Below are 24,951 nucleotides of genomic sequence, written 5' to 3'. Positions count from 1 at the left end.
GATATGGTATTGGCGCCGAATGCTTCGTATTTCTTGGATAGAACATAGGATGAACGAGTCAATCATCCAAAGACTGCAGACAATAAATATGTCTGAGGCGCATTCTGCAGTTTTTTGGACATATTGTCCGGCGCGGACCGGAGAGACTGATAATTTTGGATGGCCTCCAGGAAAGGTGAAGCAGAGGAAGAGTGTCGTCACGTTGGAGTGACCAAATGAAGGAGCTGACTGGAGACACCATTCATTCTGCCCTGAGAGAAGCGGAAGATCGATAGGAATGGAAAGCAATCGTCACTCAAAGGATGAAAAATTTCAAAGGTGGTTACATTATCAGCCATGAGGTTATGATCAAGAAAAAGATTATTATTAACTATATTTTAGAATATAAATAATTTATTATAACTTTTTATTTTTATATATCGCCAAATAATCATGGATCAATTCTTTCACAAGTTTTTGTAGCAACTTTATTATTCTACCCATGCTAGTCCACGACGGATGTGCACACTTCAATTTTATTTTATTATTACTACAGCTGATATACGTAGTATATACCAATATATTTTTATATAAAAATAAAGGTGTCATAGTTTGATATCCCCTGTTTTTAATATCAATCTTTGCAAAGCTTTTATTATTTGCTTGTGCTCTAGTTTAAATATAACCAAGTGTTTACGAAACACTGCGGTAATCCTCAAATGTCAAGGTTTGCTCTCCACTCATGAGAAGTGGCTTATAATAATGTGTAGATACTACTTACTCGGACCAAACAATGCGAGACATTTAAATCTCTGTCTGTTGGCCAACGTAGCGAAATTAAGTGGCATCCTACACACTTTTTGCTACTGGCAACACGCTGCAATCGTGAGGAATTTGATAGCAACACTGACTTGCATAACAATTTCTCTGTAAATTATTACAAAACAAAAATAGATGCAATAATCTGATTTAAAGATGGCTTTAATTAAATCTATATTTATAATTAAATATATATACCATATTATTGTTATTATATTATGTAATTTATAACATCATGTTGCAATTATTAACCCATAATTTAGTTACAATATTAAAAATACAATTGTTTGAAAAAATGAGAGAGTAAATAAAAATATAGTAATTCATCAGATTTTAAAATAACTAAAAAATATTGTTTATCTCTCCCTAACACTTGTCTCTCATATTATACGAGTATTTACACAAATAATCTTATTTGTATGACTGTCAGAAATTGACTGCATCCATTTTCAAACAAAAACATTGATCAATATTAAAAATAAATTTGAATTATTTAATTATGTTTCTTATTGTAATATTTTATTAAAATCAAAAAACACAAATCCTTGGTATATATTATTATATACTGAAGTTATTAAATAATATCCATAAATAAATTTTATCCATTTTTCACAATTGAACATATCTTCAAATATGTTGATATGATTAAAAGCAATATCTCATTGTAAATGAGAACGTGAATTTGTCAGATACGGTTAGATACTATAAGCACTAAGTTGCTTGTCAGTATAATATAATAAGGAAAAATGGTTCTGGAAGAAAAAATTAAATTAATTAGTGGTTATTTCAATGGAAACTTTTGTAATTTTTCATTTAGTTCGTTGACACAAAACTGTTTTTAAGCAAAACGTATAAATTAAAAAAAAAAAATAATGTGTTTTTCCAGACTGTAGAGTTTGAAATAAGGAACATTTTGGTATAACTAACTCAATAAGTATGTAATTTTTTGGAGTTAGTGTTTTCTACTAGAACATATTATTATATTATTTATTTAAATTTGACCTATTACAGACAATAATTTTATGATTAAAAGAATTTAAAATACCTACAATTTATATTTTTTATGATTATTTTTATTTTTAGTCACTTTTCCACACTTATTATTATTTTATCAATTAATAAAGAAAGATTTCGTCTTACGGCATATCAATAATATTTAATATTATTGTAATTAATATTTTTGGTGAAAAATTGAAACGTAATTTTTTTATTATGGTTTAAAAATTGAATATTTAAAAATATTTCTATAGCAGCAACAATATAGGTAGGTATATCAATTAAATTTACCATATTAAACAGAAATGTATCCATCATATTACAATAATTTAGTATGTAATTATTGCACAAACAGTATACTAATGTGTGTACTATTATATCTTGGCACTCTGTAGCCTATTTATTGTAAGATGAAACTTTATAATATGTAATTACAAGAAGCAATCACATTCCATCTGACATTGAATGCAAAGCAGTCTTCTTGAAACCGGTTGTCGGTAAAAAAAAAACAACGAAAGTGGGTAGAACTATACGATAATTTACTGTTTGACATATTTAATGCATAACATTCGACATCACTGCTAACGTTTAGCAATTATGTATACTTTTTATGGTAATAATTATGATACATCATCATTAAAGATAGTCTACAAAAAGTAGTCTTCAATGGCATATATAATATTATTATATAATTAAATTTTCAGTGTATTATGTTAGTTCTACTTTCAATACTCAAGTGATGTGATATTACTAATGGTTAATTTACATAATAACTTACTAAGTATTTATCATTTATGACTTGCACATCTTATTTAAATATACAAATAAAAATGTTCTCTCTTAAACAAAGTAAAGCTTCGAATACCCGGGGTACACATAACACGAGATGAAATTTTGCAAAGACAGCTCCCGAATCGGAATGGCTGGAGCAATATTTGATTCGATGCAGAGTACCTAGGACTCACGAATTTACTCGGTTAAAACCAAATACCGCCAAATCGTGGCTGGCATATTGATGGTACTACTTTACGGTAGCAAAACATGTTACTTTACAAAGACTCAGTGTAACCGTATATTGATCTTCAAGAATAGAATAATATGTTTGCGACAAATACAAGGTGTTCGCTGATATGACTTTAGTAGTAACGAGGAGATAAGAAAGCGGCCTAAGTAGGCTCCCATTATGCTGAGAGTTAAGAAGCAACCTGTTTCGACCATGTGCTGTGGATGCCTAAATAGAACTGGAAAATGGCTTGCCTGTTATTTAAGCCAACCGGATTACGCTAAATACCATTTTACATAAATATACGACATAGCTACGAGATTATAGCAAGACCTAGAAAGACGTAAGAAGAATGGCTAGGGAAAGGAATTCTTAGAGGGGCTAAGCAATGAGCTGATTCTACTACTGTAGTTATAATAATACTTCTTCTGGTTAAGGATATAACTTATCCTTTGTTATGCATTGAAGATCGGTTCCGTGTCTTTTTAGATATGATCTGCACAATAAAGTTACCGTGTTATAAATTAACAAACACATTAGGTACATGTCCATACGATACGCTATCATTTTTTGAAACTAATACAGGTCTACATCTGCAAATAACGAGTCACTGATTCCGGTGTGTCAGTATTTTTGAAAAAAAAATCATTCTTGGATGAATACAAAATAAAATGGACATCACAAAACTTTTTAAATGGTTCTATATAAAATGATAGTAAACAGTTTTATAGAGCGATCATTTTTTCAAGGATAGATGTATTTGGTCTTATATACCTAATAATATATACCTAATCTTCATCCACAATACTACGGCTCAATTCAAACCTCGACTTACTCATTTTGCTGTGTTTAAAACAGCGTATTCTTTTTAAATTATTCTCTTTCGATATTAAAATAAAAAACATCTTTCTAGATTATGTAGGTATAGATAGATATAATTTTCTTCTCGATTAAAAAATATTTTTTAACATTTATGACGTACCGGTTTAATTGTCATAATAATGAGCGTTTACAAACTATAATAAGAATTTAATTGTTTGTATAGGTACCTACTGTTTATAAAAAAATACTATCAAATACCATTAAAATAATCATTGGCGTTATCATTCCTAATTGAAATATCTTGTAAAATTTTATTACACTTAGCATCATTAATTAAGTATAATATATTTCCTGGCATACCTATCAATCTCTAATAGGAAACTACAAGATTTTTATCCATTGTCTATATTATATTTTATTATTTACTAATGAGTTTTTCCTTGGATCATTCATCGGTTCATTACATTACAATTACATACTATTTCGATTATCTATGTTGGTCTAATTAACGGCGCGAGCAAAACAAATCGACCTAATTAGCACTTGTTACATATCTTTGGTTTGAGTTGAAACATCCGCAAATGAGATGAAAACTTTACACGCAGAGCTGTATTAAGATTTTTTTAAACCTTTAAACATTTTTTTTATGTTATAAATTTTACAATAAACAATGATCTAAAATACGTGATCTAATAAAATTAATTCATTTATTACATATTCAACTAGAGAATTATTTATTATTTAGGTATACTAACCTAATTGTATCTCAAGGTTTTAAACTTCTTTAAATTATATGTAATTCATTTTTTTGCGTTACAACTTACTAGCATGTATTTTAATTAGATGCTCGCGTTTTTATTGATATGTGGATCATTACGTTGTCGTGAAAGACTAGCACGCTTGGCGTAAGATTTACACGCCTTTTCACCTTGGTGGGGTTCCATAATATATATATTGTGTTACATAGCGTAACTTTATACATACGTCTTGAGTTATCTGTAACGCTGAGAGAAAATATTTGAAAATGTGTAAGAGAGAACAAAATAGGGAAAACACATTGGTATTAAACACACACGTATGAAAAAAAATTGAAGGGTTGAAAGTCTATACAGTCTAAGTGCAAAAAAAATCTATAATATGTTTTTTACTTCAATACAATCTATAATATGCTGAGCCTAATGATATTCTCAAGGGTCTAAGTTTCTAATTATATCATTTTTTGTCACAATAACATATAAATAAATTGAAATAAGGGCGGGGTCTATGTGCCCCTACATACCCCATCTACATAGAACGTTTCAATATTCTCCATGGTTAAATATTTTATTTTTCCTTTATTAATTTTATCTTTAACTAACTAACGAACGTAAACTTATCATATTATACTGTATTTCTACTGTAACTTTGTAAAAATAAAAATGTTAGTTGTCATAATATATGCATGGTTTTATTCTTTATTTTTATTATATCTCCGTTTCACATTTTGAGTGTTTCACATTTTTTCACATAATTTCATAATTGAGTGGTTCACAAGCATAGTGAACCAAGTTCATTCTGGTTATTTTTGAGTAAACTAGGTTCAAACATAATGGGTATGATTACAATATTCTAAAGTGCTATATTGAGTACACTTAAGTTATTATATAAGGGAAATCATACCCTTACAGAATAAGAAATAGTCAAATATTATGTTTGAACCCTGCTTACTCAAAAATAACCAGGATGGACTTGGTTCACTATGCTTGTGAACCACTAAATTTATAATTATAATTTTGAAAAATCGGTGAAATCGTTTATTTTAATCGGGTAATGAAAATAAACAAATGAGAGTATTCTCATAAAAGTTAAAAGGGAAAAGAAAATAAATAATTAAGGAACATTTTTCATAGTACGTAAACGATTAATGTAAAGACTTTAAAGGAAATCTTGTAGGCATTTGAATCACTTTATTAATAAATAACTCTGTAAGAATAATATTTTCATAAATGCATGGCACTTTACTTAGTAGTCATATTAGGGATGGGATTAGGTACGAACTTTATAAAGGGACTGAACGCAATATTTTTCTTTTATCTTCATCATAAAGATTCTTATAATTAACAGGAATTTAGATTTTTTGTAAATCCTTAAGCACTGACTAGACGCTCATGCTATACCACAAGCTTAACTGCGCAGACCGATTTGCATCGGTAAGCTCGTGTGTGTGTGGACGGGAAAACTGTAGCTCGCGCAAACCGAAATGCGCTAAAAGTGTTCCGTATTTTTTGCACAAAGTATACCGTACAGGCAAGTTACTGCCGCTTAGCCGGCGCATAGATGGGGTTTTTAATTTAATATAAAACCAACCAACCAAAAAAACGGTAGTAATAAGCAACGTCACATCAAACAATAACAAATTTTAGGATAGCTTAGTATGGTTCTGTGTTTGTTTTTAGTCAGGAGTTGTGCGTTTACGGGCGAAGGACGACAGCATCGGTACATTTTGGTTTTCACCTTGACTGTTTCCTTTAATAATTTATGAGCAATTGTTGCAATCCTTCCGCATGAAAAATAATTAACACCTCAAATGTGTCTCACCGTAAAACGCTTTCGATTGTTCCATTGTCTCCGGACGATTTACAATCTTCATTAGTATGAAATAAATTGTGATTAAAATTGAACTTTTGACCGAGAAGTGTCAAAATAACTAGATAGGGTTATTTATTGCACCGTTCCATTGGGTAGGTATGACAAAAATAAGATCATGTATTTCATAAATGCATTATTGCAAGCATGGCCATTTTTTTTACCTATTTCCGTTACAATTATTAATTCTCAGCATAATAAACAAGTTATAATAAAGTCTACAAAAAAATGATATAAAATATACTGGTGGCGCATTTAGCAGTGGACTGTAATTGTAAAGTGATGGTGATTGATTCCGAATCTAGGGGGGGAGGGTTAACAGTATGCCAGAAACTGACCTTTTATGATGTTGATTATGGATCCGTGGTCTGGTTGCACTATCACTTGCGCGGTATTATTTGTTTGGGTTACCCGGTGAGCGGTACTTTACGGTAGATTGTTGATAAATGATAAATGAGGTTGATGAATGATGAGGGCTGGTTTCATGGCTTGCCAGGTATTCAGAAGTATTGCTTGGACGACGATCACACTATATCAAGCTGACCCGGCCGTGGCCCACGAACGACTTCTAAATCAGTATGTATAATAATTGAATTAATCAATAAACAGTAGTTTAGCGGTAACATGCTAACACGCACACCGGTTGTCTGGTGATAAATCATTTTTATTCGCAAGCACAGTCATCTTATGGTCCGTATTGATCGTTTTCTGGACTTGTGACAATAATAAATAAGGATGTGAGGCAGGTGGGGAAATTAGGGATGACGGGCACTATATTTGACCCAACCAATACGAATCAAAACAAAAAAATAAATACATATATATCATATTATATTGTGGACAAATCTTTAGAAATCTAAAAAAGGTATGTAACAATAGAAAGAGCTACTAAGGTAATATGACTATTATAGGTCAATTAACGCATTTGCTGCTGACTATATAATGAGATTTTAATTGCCCCTTTAAAATGCACGCTAATTACATCAATCGGCCGCCTGGTCATTACGCGCCGTGTGCGTCTTCCGCGTCCAAAGTATTAATGCAATAATATCATAGATCATCAATGATAGTATCGAAAAATTTATATCTTGAATCACACATCACTTTTCACTCCTTGAAACAATATCAACCAAGAAGTAAATATAAATAATAGGTACTACGCATGTCGATATTTTTTAATAAATATGCTTATGACGCTTTTTCAATTACGTATTTAGACAAATAATAGATTGAAAATACAACGTGTGAATTTTGTCCAGTTAGTGGGACTAAAACCCGGAATGAATGCAGCAATATTAAAGTTATTAATTGTTTTTAGTTTTGCACTGTCAGCTACATCCTTTCAATTTAAAATTTATTATTTATTCCAATAATTTGTAAAACTTGTAAATTACAAAATAACTTGAAATGAGTACAAGCATAAAAAACTAAAATAAATCATACATAACTTTATGGTACTTAAGTGAAAGTAAATGTATGTTTACGAACGTCTAAACATGCATAAAAATTCAATAGATTATTTATTCAACATTTGATATATAATAAATATCCTTTCCATGAAACCAATAAAGCAGTAATTTACATAATATCTATTCAATATAAATTATTAAGCAATTCTATTTTTTTTTAGCTTTAATATAATTTTATTATTTAAATTCACACGATATTATCTACGATATTTGTATGAAATCCAATGGATAAATGCCAATATTTTGAGATTCTTCTATAATAAATACATTTGTGGTATCTCACCTAAATAAATCAATCAAATCATCGGGTTCAATAAATTAATAGCTCTCCTGGATAAAAAAAATACGACAAAAAACGACTTCTTATCACCAAATTATATTATCGTCCATGCCACGGGCTTCGAGATATTTGGACCCCGGGATTCTCTTTTGTAAGGAGTGGCTGAGATCGACAGTTGTTGCTTGATTGATAAAAAGGTGAGTGCTGGTCAACTGAGTACATGAGTTAACGAATAAATATATACATAATATAAAGAGGTAATACGATTGCGGTTTTGAGTACTTTGAAGATGCTAGCGCAGATATACCAGCGCATCTATTCTATACACAAGGCTGCTATTACGATTACATATTTTTATTGTATTTTTGTATATTATATTAGTTTTCTATGTTATTATGAATGAAAAAAATGGTTACACAATATAAAGATATCCACATAAAAATCTAACTAGTTCAATGAATGCTCACCATTTTTTATCTGTGGGAATTTTTATTCATCATAAATACATGACATTTATAATAATTCAAATAAACAAAATTCATATTCATTAAAAATTCGATAAATAATATGATATTATGATAGTTTCGTTTCCCACCCATTTTACTAAATTTACATAAATTATAGAATTTTTATTAAATAAGTAAATAATATGTAAACGGAAGTAGGTTTAAATATGTATTATTTTTTATCATTTAGTTTTCAAGGTTTACTTAATATTATGCATAATAATTAATGATACAAGTGGACATGAGATGATTTAGAAAATATATTCTCAATGTAAACAGCAATTAATCTTTTTAAATTTCAGTCACCATAAATCTTAAGCAGCTTAAAATTTGATGAATTGACTTCTTAAAATCTTGTGAATGTTAATGAAACATCTCTGACCTCTTTACACCATCTGTGCAATACCAATATGGATGTTTTATAATCTTTTATTATGTATTTAAATATTTTTTCTATCGTTAAAGTTTATTAACGTGTTTATATTATGTCATAATTATAAATTATCATCGTTAAATATTATTTATGGAGGCTAATAAAGACATTTTGGTTTTTTTTAAATATATAAATTGAAAGCCCTTGAAAATGCCCAAGTTAAGAAAATAACACAATATCAACATAACGTATAACCTTAATTAATATGTATATTATTCTAATTAAGTATGTAGATAAGAGTATTATAATATAAAATAATCACGTTTTAAGGCCTGGCCGTCATCAAACCCACTAGAGACGTTATCAATATACCTTAAAGAAAACATTATCACGCATGTAAATTTAAGCTTTAGTAAATACTTTAATACAAAAAACTTAATACTCAATCTGATAAACTATTCAAGCACATAGTAGACTACACAGCCTCCTCTGGGAATCTTCATCTTGAGCTCTCTTCCCGGTCAGCCAAACTGAACATCTTTGAGTCACTTTTAGCATAGTCTGACCGTTTCTTCAAGGGCGTTTTGCCTGGAGGACAACTGGACGCCACGCAATTCAAAAATAAATAGACATTAGGTACTTATAGGTACTTTTAAAAAATATATTTAATATTATTATTTATATTTTAAATTATTATATTATGATTTAATATTTGGTGAGAATTTAAATATGCATACGTAAATAATGATTTAATCGTACATATGTTTAAGTTCCAACGAAAAAAGAGTTTTTTTATTTTTATGTAAAGCTTACGAATGGTAATTCTTAATCCGCAATAAAAAAAACATTATGTAAAGAGTAAAATGAATTTAAACTACTAAGTAGTATATAGAAACTGATTAAAATTCCTCGTCCACGTGTCTATGACAGTGCGGCGTCCAGTTGTCCCATTCCCTTTTGTGGGGTTGAAAAATCAATCGGTTACGAAAACGTAAAGAAATCTTAACTATTAGGAACTTTCGTTGTTTATAGAATACTTTTTTAGTCAAAATACAACATTAAAATACAATGTTATTTAATTATTATAATTTCTAATTTAAAATCACATACTTTTTTTTCAGTATGACAGCATAGAAATATTGAAATAAATCGCAGTTATAAAGATAACATCAAATTGTAAAGAAAACAAGTATTAAAGAAGCAAGCTTTCCCCAGTCTCATAGATTGCAAAAAGTACCCAAGGGAAGACACATAGGACATAATAATTATTATATATATATATACAGGTATATCCAAAAAAAAAATGCGAAGAAGCTGGACTCAGGGAAGTTTTACCATTTGATTTATTATCGGATGGGAGTTCCTCAGCAAAGCATATTTATTCCAAGATATGTTTATAGATCACTAACGTTTAATTACTCTGATTTTATTTAAGTTAGATATATTATATTTTTTAATTTATTGCAAAATTCAAATGCTATCCGTTATTTCCATTGAAAATATCTTACAGCAATGATTTTATTTAAGATTTAATAATAATGATAAGACTATATTGTATATATTCAAATGCAACAGTGTTTGAACGTGCCAGTCAACCTGTCAATATGTTTGTTGAAACTGTTAATAGTTGAATATAAAACATTGACTACTTGACTTCAGAAACGTTTAGATATACTTGACAACAAAATGCTACTGAGTATTGTTTCTTAACTCTTTGGCAGTAAATTATTAATCTTTTTGTTTACAATTCCATACTTGAACTCAATACTATTTTTAGGGATATAATTTAAATTGTTTACAAACAGCAATTATTCATTCTACAAAAAAAAACAGTTTAATTTTTGAAGAAACTTCACATCCTGTATTTGCCTTGCTAAGGTTTATTGTTTTACGGTTTGGTTTTTGTAATGCTATTATCACAGCTTGGAAAATTTCTCAGAGTGTCTTAATTGTAGCAATTAATTAAACCAACAGCGTTTAAGAACAAAAAATAACATTATCATTCTTGGAATACTGGCTTATGATAAAATAAAGATGTAAAACTGAGGGCTCTAGAAGCAAAAACGACAGTTACTATTTTATAAAATTTCTGGTCAAACTGTCTTATTTTTTTATTATACGTATAATTACCTTAACAAATATTATTTAATATTGTTTGTATACCGATAATAAATAACATTTTAGATTACATTGTTTACAAATTATATCTATAAAAAAATAACACATTTTAATTGCATTCTCAGAAATTAAAAAAAAAACTGCCATATTTTATTATAAAATTGCGCTGGCAAAGCCATGTTAACAATGCCAATGAATCGACAAGGAGAGTAAAACCGAGCAATACAATATAACGCATAAGAAGTCGGTCAAAAATAACTAGTTGGTTAGATGGACATCAACTACCCCAGACTGTCGCAATCCTGATGATGTTTTCATTATATATTATATTTGTATTGATTTATATATATATATATATATATGTCTGTCTGTAACGCAAGAGAAAAAACATGTATGTAAATATGTAAGAGAGCGAGAGTGACACAGGGAGAATACTTATTAAAAGTGATAAAGTGAAAGCAAACATAATATAAATGTGAACCCATATTACAAAATTAAAAATAAACTAACACGCAAATAAAGGGAGGATATAAAGTTTATTTTAATCGGGTCGTGAAAGAAAACAAATGGTATGATACTCTAATTGTATTACATTATACTTAGCTAACATCGCAGTACAAGCATGGCGAGTACCTATATAGAAAGTATTAAACTACATTACAATAATTAATTTGTAACAGATTGACGTAAAGTTATAAAGAATTAATATGGTTTCGGGTGGGAAATACGATTATGAAAATATCTATAGAAATATTCTCGATTCAAATTGAAGAGATTGAATATAATAATTAAGATTACAGAACTAAGCCATATCTGTGAATGTTGATAGGTGGAACTGTCAACTGGTAATTTTTTTCTAATTTTTCTAATAATAATATTTTGTCAAGAGTTGCGGTCAGAATGTTTTATTATTAACACTAAATTTAATTCAATGATAGTTATCTGTTTGATACATGTATTAGGCGGATTTAATCGAAAAGGTTACAATATGTTAAAATTATTTATCAATCGTTTGAACGTTTACCTTATTTTGTTCTCACAGAATATCTGTCGGCAAAAACCTCCGCTAATTATTGCGGTTAGGATTGTTCGGTGATTTATTATGAATCATGTTTTGGGCTTCCATCAAATGAAGGATGTAAAAGCATTAAACTCTCACCCTTGAGCAGATATCCTGCAAGCGGCGCCAAAAACAAGTAACCGCCTATCATATTTACGTATCCGTAAGTCGAAAAAAAGACTCCTAACTGTGCTCACATATTTTTTGTAAGTCACATTTTTGTGATAAATTTTTCATCGCTTTAATTAATGTAGTCTCTATCAAAATTTATTAAATTTAATTTGGGTAAAATTTACGTTTTTTTTAAAACATTTTTTTTACTGTGATGATCTTCTGTATGGTAAAATAATAATATAACAAGCAACGCAAAATTATTTCTGAAAACCAACATATCAACCTTGTCTCTGACGGAAAAAAAACATACCCAATGTAGGTATTTTTAAAATAGTATATTAAAATAGTGTATATATAAAACACCCACGGTGGTCGCGCGGCTTAAGCGTTGGACTATCACGCCGTGGGTCCCAGGTTCGAATTCTGGGTCTGGCAACTACACATATTGTTTTTCAATTTGTGTGTGAGTCAGGGTATGGACCTAATTGGTTGAGCAAGTAGATGACATAAATTTCTCGTAAAAAACAAAATCTGTTAATACAAACCTTTACTTTGTGGAGGTCCATATGATCCTATTTGGATCGGACATGGTTTAAAAAAAATATTATAAAAGTTTCTTAAAGTTTGTAAAATTTTAAAATATTGATTAAATACTCTATAATATATAAGTTATTTTAATTAAATGTTAATTTTATTTCATTTTATTTATGCTATTTTTTCTACTAATATAATAAAGGTAGTAGACGATCCGTATTTGAACTAATGATTGCCTAATTTCACGGCTAACAAAATACGTATTAGGTATTTTTTCAATGTATTTTTGTTCCAGTGCAACGGTTTAATATATTTTTATGTGAATGGCTCAAAATAATTCCTCGTAAAAATCTGTTATAAAAAATATATTATTTTTAATACTACAACAGTATTGCTCAAGTCGTTCAAGCTGTTGGGTTAATCAGGCCGTCTGACCTGGTCACCACAAAGGTCAACTATAACGCTTTTTAAAGAATTGCGGCGTCTTATTATTGCGGACTTGAAGAACTCTTTACATAGTTTAGTATTTCCGTATTGTTTTAGCTTTGTTTTTACATATATAAATTAATTAGAATCATTTATTTTTGTTAATTCTCCGTGCTCCTTTCTACTACGAACACATTGATTAAATTATATATCAGTAAATTCAGTCAAAGTACACTTTAGTTTGTGGAGATTTCAGTATTAGACATTTTCTCCTGAGACATTGATTCTCAGGCATATAGAACTGTTGATGCTTCACACCAAACGTATAACCTCATGATACACTTGATTAATACCAAGTGTGGTGCGGAGCTGGATGGTTTGGAGGGAACTATTAGGTAGTATGAGATACCCGACGACAATGGTGTACCGAAATAGTAGTTTATGTTATAGTATAAATGAAACAATCACATACATAATATCCAGGTTGTGAAAAAATCACGCACCTAAAAGTATTGTATATTATACATATTTTTTTAATGTATATACAATACCTATATCATAAAACTTTTTGGTCAGTTGATAACATTAGTTTCAGTTACAATGTAAATACTAAGGTGTATTATATAGTAGGTAAAAACAAAATATACATATTATTTTTGAAAACACTTTGAGAAAATATATTAAAACCAATATAGAAAATGTTTTTTCACACTCCGCGGCAATCTGCATTTGTCGAGTATCGCGCCCACGCACATTGACCACAATGCTAAAGGAGACATACTTAATTACGGAAAATTTTATTTAATTTCTTTTAATACGCACTGAAGCGCTTTCTAAATTGACCTACATTAGCAGATCGGCTTTTGTATTTTAAATCAAATTCAATGTTCCAAAAAAAAACCTACTGGTTTAAATATATTTTCTTGTTTTTCTTTAGGTGATTTCAAAATTATGTATGTTCAATAATTAGAATGTTACATTCTTTAATCTTGTAAATTATTCGTTGAATAGAAAAAGATGTAAATTAAAAGTATTGTGATAATATATGGCATCAAACCCAAAGTCGCCATATGAGAAGCCAGTTCATTACGCAACTAAGTCTATGGAGACAATATTCTCTGCTTAGGAGCAAAACTAGTTAATTGTCTTCCATTTATTCTACTATTATTTATTATTCCTGAATGTATAGTGAATAGACGTTATATTATTATAATTATTTAATTATTTTTCAATATTTTTAAATGCAATAATATTTACATTCACATTTTAACCGTAGACAATAAATAATAACAGAATTTGAACGTGATATAATTTTATTCACCATCAGAAGAATAAAAAAAATATTGATACTTATAATAATTATTTGTTGAGATTATAAACAATGTTGAACAGAAACAAGATAAATAATACTTAAACTGTAGTATTTTAAACAACCTTTTTACTAAGTACTACATTATGTGGGTGGGTAAGAAAAATCTAATTTTCCTAAAATACGTTTTCTCAACATTTATTTTCTATTATTCTTTTTTGTCGCTCAATAATAAAGCACAGTAGAATAATCATATATGAAACTGTAGGTTGTGAGTTTGCTGTGGTGGCTGGGCAAGAAATCTTTATGTTTACGTATTAGATTAAATACCTACAAGAAGGCAAAGGGGTTGATTGAATTACCCAATCATATGTTATGAAGAGTGAATTATATTGTTATATAACTATCACCATATTATGGAGGCGCATTATTATGCTTCCTATAGGAGTGAATTTGGTGACTTATTACTTTTAACGAATGCTGTTTATTTAACTGAGTCCTGTTTTTAAATGTTTTTTCTATTCATATTTTTTACCTTCACTCTAATATTCCCATATATCTGTGAAGCTTTTCTATACACAAGGCGGTTATCGATGGTAGTTTATCATAGTTATGTATTGAGACGGTGTAACTATCAAAAAGTGATATGTTTTAACAGCCCCTCTCTTATTTGTGTTAACTTTTAGAGCGAGATAGACAGTTTTGACGGTTTAACAGGCAGTTTAACTTATTACAACAATTATAATACCTACATAAATATGGTAAAGTGATAATGTTTATCACTTTAGCCGTCGATAGCCATCTTGTGTATCGAATATACCCCCTGAAGTCATTCATGAAAATCCATAAAATAAAATATATATTTATAATAATTTTCTACTTTATGCTTCATGATATAGTACCTACTGAATAAGATAAGTAACTTCTATAGCTGTTTTCATTTCAACAACAATGATTGATTAAAAAATACTAGGCTAATCATCAGTTAGGCAGATAGTTAGGCACTTATAACCTCAATACCCATTTCACATGTATCATACAAAAACGTAATTATATGACTACGTGTGTGATATTTATTATGAACGCGCGGTAATATATTGTTTCACGAAGACCCTACATTTCCATGAGATTAGACACGATCTCAAAAGCAGAAGACTTTGCAAACATCACGATATTTTTCAACATTGTACAACTATCGTTTAACTTACCGTGTAAACATGCACGATAAAGTAAATAAGGGAAGTCCATTTTTTTATTTCCCTGAAATATATATTGTTATTATTTTTTAAGACAAAACTGTGATTTTTCAACGTCGTTTCTCATTTGAGCGTCAAGGTTAATGACTATTTCGAGTATTGGGTATAGTTATAGTATAGTTATTGGGTGGATAAATAGTTAAGATATATCTCATACCAATTCTCTGAAGAAGGACTAAGTATGTCAAATTATTCATATTATAATATCACCTGAAACTGTTTTATTCATTGAATTAAAAAAGGGGATATTTTACACCTTTAGTGGGTAGGTAATTTTAAGTAGGTTTTAAGTAGGTAAGTTTTTTGGAATATCATGATGATTTTATCTAGGTATATGGTTAGATATCGGAAGAAAAACATCCTCGTTAACGTAAAACAATCAAACAGTGTACAAAAAATGGCAGGTACGGACTATATTTTTGGAATTTTTGTGTAAACTTTGTAAATTTGGGACTGTAAAAGGTGAAAGAATTGTTAATATTATTAGAAATAGTTACTATAGATATTTAAAAAAGAAGAATTCTAATATTTACTAATTAATATGGACATATGAAAATCACCAAAAGACTTATTTATAGATATTTCTCACATAAATTACATAACAATATTATGTTATTAATTTTTATAATATTATGTTATTAATGTTATTAATAATATAATATTATAATAAATAATATATATTATAATATGAACTCATGATAGTCAGATTTGTTGAATTTCGGATTTCACATTAGGATTAGGATTAGGCATTAGGACAGCTGATCATTTCTTCTTATTTGTACAAACAAATTCTAGAACTAAATATTGAGATCATAGAAACAAATTATATGAATATTCATTTCTTTTAACCATGTCCAATCCTAATGGGATCGTAATATAAGCTTCTACGGAGTAGAGGTTTATATTAATAGATTTTTGTTTTTACAAGTAATGGCTGTTAGCTCAACCTATTAGGTCCATACTCTGACTCCAAACACAAATTGAAAAACAATATCTGTATTATTTGCCAGACTAAAGATTCAAACCAGGGACCCTTGATATTATAAGCTAAAGCATAAGTTGCTCGACGTGGCCAGTGTCTCGATTAATCCTAGGTGTAGGTTATTTTTGTGACTTCCATTGTTTACCCCGAAAACTATAAAATATATCCACAGGCTACACAAAGCTTACCAGAGAAATGCAAATACATAATTCACGAATATTAAAAATAGATTTTATTTATGTATTGGCTCATCGCTTAGTGATCATGTAACTTTGATAAAAAATATTTCCTGAAGATTTTATTTAGAATTTATTCACATTATAAAAAGTATTAGCCTTTCTTTAAAATTACCTAGTCAAATTTTATGGCTAAAATAGAATAAAGTTCTATTTTTAATAAAATAATATCAGCTAAAAGATTGTACATTCAACCATCTTACTAGATAGAAATACTTAAATAAATTTAGTTTGATCGTACGATATTTTGTCATCCCGTTTTTAACTTCATGTAAAATTCAAAATAAAACGAAGAAAAATACTTTCAATCATAAATAATTTACTGTCTAGTATTATAATCCTCAATTATTGAACTAATTATATTTAAAAAATAAAATAAATGCTTTCTCTTAGTACGTATAAAGATTGATATTTGTTTGTATTTTTTTTCAGAGCTACCCCATACGTCTAGCGACTCTCTCGGAGTCGCAATCCTCCGATTGAAAACTACTCGAATAAGTGAATGATTAGATCAAAATATTAACATGTATCATAAAACAATACAAACACTTTTTTAAATTCTATATTTTAAACTACACCGCGTGCTATTGAATCTGATTCAGAGCAGTATCATCTAATATAAGTAAACAAAAGCATATTACGTTGATTGACATTTGATTAATGGAAGTGCCAGATATTTACGGGTAAAACTGCGTTACGGAAAGTCGCAATAAAAATGTTATTTTAAATTAATATCAGTCCCTAAAAAAATCAATCTTTAATCAAAAATAATATTTTTAATATAAAAATATCTCTTATTTATATAATTTCTATTGATTTTTATTTTTGTGTGTTAATTTACAAGATTAATAGTTTTTAATTATTAATTGATTGTATTATATAAATAATTTTATATATTTAAATGATTTATACAATATAATATGTACGAAATCAGCGTAGGTGAAGTTACATTAAATAACTGCATATTAATTATAATAAACACTGCAAAACAACGATTAATTAATTGTTTAACAGTCAAAAAATAAATAAAAGCGTTATATAAAAAACTATCAAGTAATTAATTTACGATATTATCATTGGCTAGAAAACATCTAAATTTATTATTTAATTAAAAAGTAGATATTCAAAATATTAATCAAATGCATAAATTATAATAATATCATGTTTTATGGTATTTAAAATAGTTGATCAATTTTATATGAATGGAAGATTTATCATACAAAAAATAGTTAACATAGCAATAGATTACAATAATTATGACACTAAAACAGGTCTCATATATTATTGAAACCAACATACATAATAATATTACGCCGAAATGGTTAATGATTCATTTATTTTTGCAAGTGAATTAATGGATTCACTACGAAACTGGTCAAAGAATCTGTCAGGCTGCTGGTACGTATACGAGATGCTCACATTTAAAGGTGATCTTGTTTTTTATCATCTGTGTTTTAATCGAACCAGTTGGTCTTTTGGTGGTAAAGGTGTGTCAGAGCATTAATCAACGTGAGTGAGCACCAATTTGGTGCCTACCTGGGTACGTGCTGAGCGTCATTCACATTACTGACTGATTCCGCTGACTGTAATTTTATTTTTATTTCGACACATCAACGCTAGATATAATGGTATACTAAAAACAATACGTATTGTTATTATTAACACATTGTTCATGTATCTTGAAAAAAATACTGCAATTAGTTAAAAACATTCCAGTATAAACTAAAATATTTTTATTTGAACACACATAACTCAAAAACACCTCAGATATTATAAGATAGACTTAGGTGAGGGTGAATTTAGGTGGACAATGTTTTATAAGTTTTTAAGGTAGGGTCTAATAATTATAACACTCTGTGTGCTTCCATCTACTTTTATTTTTGTTGCTTTATTTTATTTCTTTTCTTATTTTATTTCTTATTTTATTATTAAGTCACATTTCTCTGTATTTTTATTTTAAAAATTGTTAACACTTATTTTATATCATGTCGTGAATGCTTTGAATTTGTAATTTGTTATGTTCATTATATGTAAAATAAATTTGATTTGATAAACCCACAATAAAAAATACCATGCTTGACGGGATTTTTTTCCAAATATGATTTTTAATAGTGGGTATATTTCTGAGGTGTTTTAAAATCATGTATGTTCAATATATGGAATGTTACATTCTCAAAATCTTGTGAATTATTCGTATTAATTCGTGAAATGTTTTTTTTATCTATTTTTCGTGTAGTGAATCTATAGAATAATAAAATATTATTTTTTAGTTCAATACTGAATATTCATATAGTTTGAGAATATCAGATTCTTTATAGGTGATAACATATTTTTGAAAAACCTAAAAAAAACTTATTACAAAAAAATCTAGAAAAAATGGACCGAGTGCGACACAAACTCGAGTCTTTCATATTACGGGTGATTGGTTTTGCCTCTAAGCTATAGAATTCCATCTATGATTTGTGCGGATTATTTCTTATAACTACGTATTAATTCATTGCAAAACGGATTGCCTCTAAATTAGTGGAATAATTCCTATGTATTCGATAGCTTGAGGGCGAAAACACTTGCACAGAAAGTGAATAACGTGAATTTAAGTCCCACTCAATCCGAGATTTTTTCTTGATTTCTTCTAATAAGCATGAAAGCTTTCAATCAAGATTGAAATAAATAAGTTTTTACTGTGAAAAGGGGACTTTTACTTTACTTTTGATATATTTGGCGTGTAGGGCACCGGGGCAAGCCCCATATCCCTTTCTTCTGTATGATGGCGTGTGATGGAAGTCTCCTAACTCCATTGCGGGTTTTTCTGTGTTGTCTGCATCTTGGCTTGTTGGTTAAACATTGTGTTTCTTTTTCTTTTTCTTTTTCTTCTTTCTTCTTTCTTCATTCTTGTCGGCGCTCGTTCGTTTCTATCTATACTTTGGTGTGGATCTAGGTCCTTTTGCTGGTTAGTCTTTTCATGAGTTCGTTGGCGATATCGATGGCGTTCTTGAGCGCCATCAGCGCTTCATTGATTTGGTCTGGCTCCGTGGTTCTGGTAGTGGTGTTCATCCAAGCTGGTCTGAATGTGTTTTGCGGTTCTTCGCGTTGTCTGGGCTGTTGTTGAAATTGTTTGTCGGCGTTTGTAAACGCATACCTGGCGTGTTTGGGGTGCCTTGGGCAACTTCTGTAGTTGGCCGGGTGTGGGCCACCACAGTTGGCACATTTGGCGGGATCGGTCGTATTCTTCTTCTGGCAGTCCGAGGTGAGGTGTTCGCCAGCACATCGGACGCACATCGGAGTTGCGTGGCAGCAGGAGGCGGAGTGGGCGAAGCCCTGGCAGCGATGACACTGTCCATCCGCCGTACTTCTGCGTAGCGGCTCCACCTGGATGGATAATCCGAAGATGGAGGTGAGTTTGTAGATATTCTTGGCCTCGCCGCTCTTCTCGACGTCGAGGAGAATCAGCGGGATCTGTCTCTTCTGGCTACCTTGGGTCATCCTGAAGGCGTTCATGATCGGATATCCCAGTATAATGAGTTCACTGCGAATTTCTTCGGCAGTCGTCTCTTCTGGGATACTTCTGATCACTATCTTTAGTGGTTTTTCCTCTTGGAGGTTGTATGTATGGTATTCTGTCTTGTCTGCGTCCAGTATCCGTACTGCTAGCCTGTAGGAGTCTGAGTCTGGCAGGGTGAGTAGGATTCCTACCTTGATATTTTTCGCATCAGAAATAGTGACACCAGCCTCTTTCAGCTTAGCCATTGTATTCCTGAATACTTTTTTATCATGCAGGATGATCGGCGGGATTTTTTTCGGTCTGTCTGTTTTTTTGTCATTTGTTTGTTCTGCCGTTTTGAGGATTGGCATGTCTGGCTTTTTCGGTGTCAGTTTAGCTGGTTTTTTTGCAATTTTGAGATCGGGGCTTTTGGTAGCTAGGCGTTTGCTAGCTCTCCTGATCTTTCTTCTTTCTTTTTCTTCGTCTTCTTCTCGTTCGAAGTGATTGTTGACGGCTTTGAGTTTTTGATAGTAGTATTCGTCCTCGCTCATCTTGGTCTTGGCTGCGGCTGCGTCTGTTTTGGCTGCAGCTGCGTATGTGAAAAGGGGAGAGATTTGATCTGATTTATAAAACTTTTTGTATCTAATTAATTTTAAGCTATTAAATTTGTTAAATATTATCTAACTTGTGAAATATAAATAAAATGACATTATTTTATGATTTTTTTCAATATTGCGTTTTTTTAATATTATATAAAAAGATTTTTTTATTGAAACCTTTTTCCAAGTATTAATTTATTTCTCCCCATACAATGCACGTATTGACACTTTCATTTACCAATCCGTCCTTAGATTATGTTATGACATCCTTGGCGCTGACTTGCTCTGAAATAACTTAGAACGCTACAAAAGACCTGACTTGGTCAATCAAATAGTGCAGCTACCTGACATTACCTTACATCAGCCGACTGAGTCATGTCAAATTGTTACATCTGATCTGACCAAATTAACTCGACTACCTGACAAAATAAGTTCGTCTATAGATGACACTATTTTTTACATTAAAGGTAACATACTAATGGAACTAAAGAATAATTATTTTAAATGCCGGAACAAAAAGGTAATCATCAAAATAGTGGACAATGGCCTGCAATTAAATGCTGTTTTCACTACTTCTTGTTATGCATCCTTGATCACTTTATCACTTACTAGCGTTCGTCAACCCAAGTGCAATAATCATTATGAAAATTGCATGTTAATATTATCCCCTATTATAGTAAACATAATTATGTGTGATTATCTTAGATACCTCATTTAAGTTTATAAAAAACACTATAATAATATTTTGTTTGGTTCAAATAGATGTTTTAAAAAATAACAAGTTAACAGTGTACGACATTTGTCTCTATATACGAAAATATTCGACCACCGTCGAGTAAATTTTACTTGTCGCCGGCACATAATGTATATAACACAACCTGGAAATATTAGGTAGGTACTTATAATAACTCATTTTTCCACCACTCATTACGATTCTGTTAAGTGCCTCTTTAACAGTCTTGGACAAAAATGCCATCATTTTGCGAAAAATATAGTTTCCAATTATGAAAATATCTGAACTACAGTTTAACTTGATAATGGCCAAAACTTCTTCTGGAGAAACACCAATATCTTTTGGCAATATAGAGGTTTCAGTCTCTTCGATGCGTTGTTTCTAGCTAAACCGTAGGTTGTAGGGTCGATATCGCGAGAATGTAGCCAATCACCAGTGCACGACTCGAATACTGGTATATTTAACATTTTTAACAAAACAAAAACTGTGTCAGATTCAGTCAAAGAAAATTGTCCCTCTTTATGTTTTCTAGGTTCCCCCCTTTGGCGACCAGATAAATCGCTAAATTGCTCGTCACTTGGTCCACAAGGCGGAGGCTCAAATCACATAGCTAATTTAAAATGTACGTTTTTTTAAAAACAAATGTTTTAGTATACTTATATACATATAAGATATTTATTTTAACACTACAACATACTGCAGTAAAAACAGTATTGTAGTCAGTAATAAAAGTTAAATATGTAAGCACAAACACCCAGACTGAGAAAATCACATAAATATGTTGTAACCTTTCCGGTAATCGAACTCGAAGTCCTTGGATAACAGACCAGTATTAGATCTATGGATCGTATGGATTCAATTTTTCGAGGGAATAACTATTTATTAAATGAAAAATACTTTTACTAAATAGTAACAATATAGTGGTTTGTCTTAAAAATCGAGTGATCATTTAAAATGCTTATATTAATTTAATAAAAACTAGTAATCTAACTTTAAAAGGAGAATAAAAATGGCAAAAAGATACTTTGCTGAAAAAGTCTTTAGAAAATATCAGTAATAATTATTAGAGTAATGCTTTATTGAAACAACCTTGTCATTATGATAAAGCTCAAGTCAATTCTTAGTACTACAAAGAAAGACATTTATAATATTTTTTAAATGTTTAAAAAAAGTTTTGTAATAACACTAAATAAGTGCTATTCTCACAGATTGAATAATTACCGGTAAGGCGTTAGTTACACGTACTTTTTGAAAAAGCTACGCATAACGATAAGTGAAAATGCGGAACTACTGGACACCTTATTTCAGACGGCTGTAATTACTATTATCATAGACAGGTATTACATCGGCAAGGTATTGAATAAACCTGATTGATTACTCGTTTAAAATGGATCATTTAAACGTGTATCTAAATGGATAGTGCTTTTTGTAATCTACTTTACTTAGGTGTAATAAAAATAATTGAAAAGAAACTTTTCCCGCATATCAACTATGATCAGTATATTGCTTTACGAAGATTTTCCTAAACTTATGCAGTTACCTTGTTCTTTATCTTTTCATTGTAAGTATTCAAGGTAAAATATTGTATCGAAAGAATTATCTGCATTTCTTATAGACCTTGCTAAGAGTAAAGTATCAGCATTTGATATTGTAATGTCTCAAAAGAAAATTGAAGACGTCCCTATAAAAAGGGTCTATATAATACATTGGTATCAAAAGTGATTGTATTGTATTTTAATGACCTATATAACACAAACACAGAGTGAGGAATCTAATTTTCGTAATATCGCCACACTTCTATCAAAATTCGTTCAAAAATGTGGAAAAGTGGTCTACATGCGATGTACAATTTGATACTTTTTATTTTTTGTGTTTGTTATAGTATTATTTGCTCAATTATTTGTTATCTTAAATTATCTAAAATAAGAAAATGCTTATCTTTCAAAATATACACATAAAATATTTAAAATTGCACAATTTACTAATAAGTAGACCCTTTTTATTAATTTATTAATTATTAATACCAAAGCATCTTCGCTCGCTATCTTTATTAAAATAAAAAAGTTCGCTATCTAAATATGTTACATCCCTTTATGACAAATTAGATCATGCAGACGATTATCCAGAAAAAAAAAACAAAGATACAACTCTGCATAAAAAAGGACGGTTTATTAAATAATTAATAAGTCAAAATATCAATTACCACTAATTCTAGAGGTGTTTATAGCTCAGCCAAACATCAAAGAAAATTATGTACATATACAAATGTTTCTGAGAAAATGTTGCCTGTAAGTATAAATTAAAATACCACACGATTCAAGCTCAAATGTAATATTATGTACTGCCCATTATGAATACCTAATATTTTTTTGTTTGTTTCTATCATTATTAATCTTATATAAATGTAATAAGAGTGCATAAATTTGCAGGTAATTAAGCCTCAGTTGAGTCAGCTTAATATATATATTAAAAATACAGTACTGTACAGTGTCTTGCAGTGGCGAAGGGTGACTTTTGGAAAGAGGTAGGCTGTGTAGATCTGATAAAAAGAACACACTTGTCAGAAATAAGAAGATAATACGATATTACTACTAATGATAACAACACACTAATTTAATGAAACTTCAAAAACTCACTGACGACATAAAATTAAGCAATCAGTTTAAATTACGTATGTTTTCAAAACATGTTTACACATCAAAAATCATTAGATAAAAGATCTTTTTATTTTTAAAAACAGTCAATATTTATTAATATTCGATTAAACACCATAGAAATTATTTTCTCACGTATCTTATTATTAATTATTTAGTTTTAGGCTCTGCGATCGGAGCTTATTTTAGTTCATACATATCGATAGATTAGGTGGGGCTGGGTGACGTAAAGTCTATGTAAAAAACTTAGAATTATTAGAAACATAATTCAACCTTTATTTACGTCAAGACAGATGGCGCGCTGTGGTATATTTTTAAAACCTTTGCAGATTGTTTTGTAATTATCTGTGTAATACATTCCTATACATACGGCATCTCTCGTTGGCAAAATAAATTATTTTATAGAATAATTATAACCAAGTGATTATATAAATATGTCAATATGCAATAAAAAATATTTTTCTTTACAAGGCTTCAAATAATCGCCTAGTATGGAGTCTTCGCCACTGGTGTCTTGCATGCTATCGATAATTTTGTACATTTGAATTTCCAATGGAATGTATGGATGACTACGGCT

This window comes from Rhyacophila brunnea, unplaced genomic scaffold, assembly GCF_057557595.1.
Source record: "Rhyacophila brunnea isolate RB1 unplaced genomic scaffold, BYU_Rbru_1.0 scaffold_3, whole genome shotgun sequence".
NCBI lineage: Eukaryota > Metazoa > Arthropoda > Insecta > Trichoptera > Rhyacophilidae > Rhyacophila > Rhyacophila brunnea.
The sequence above is the reverse complement of the archived record's forward strand: the minus strand, read 5'-3'. Positions refer to the sequence as shown.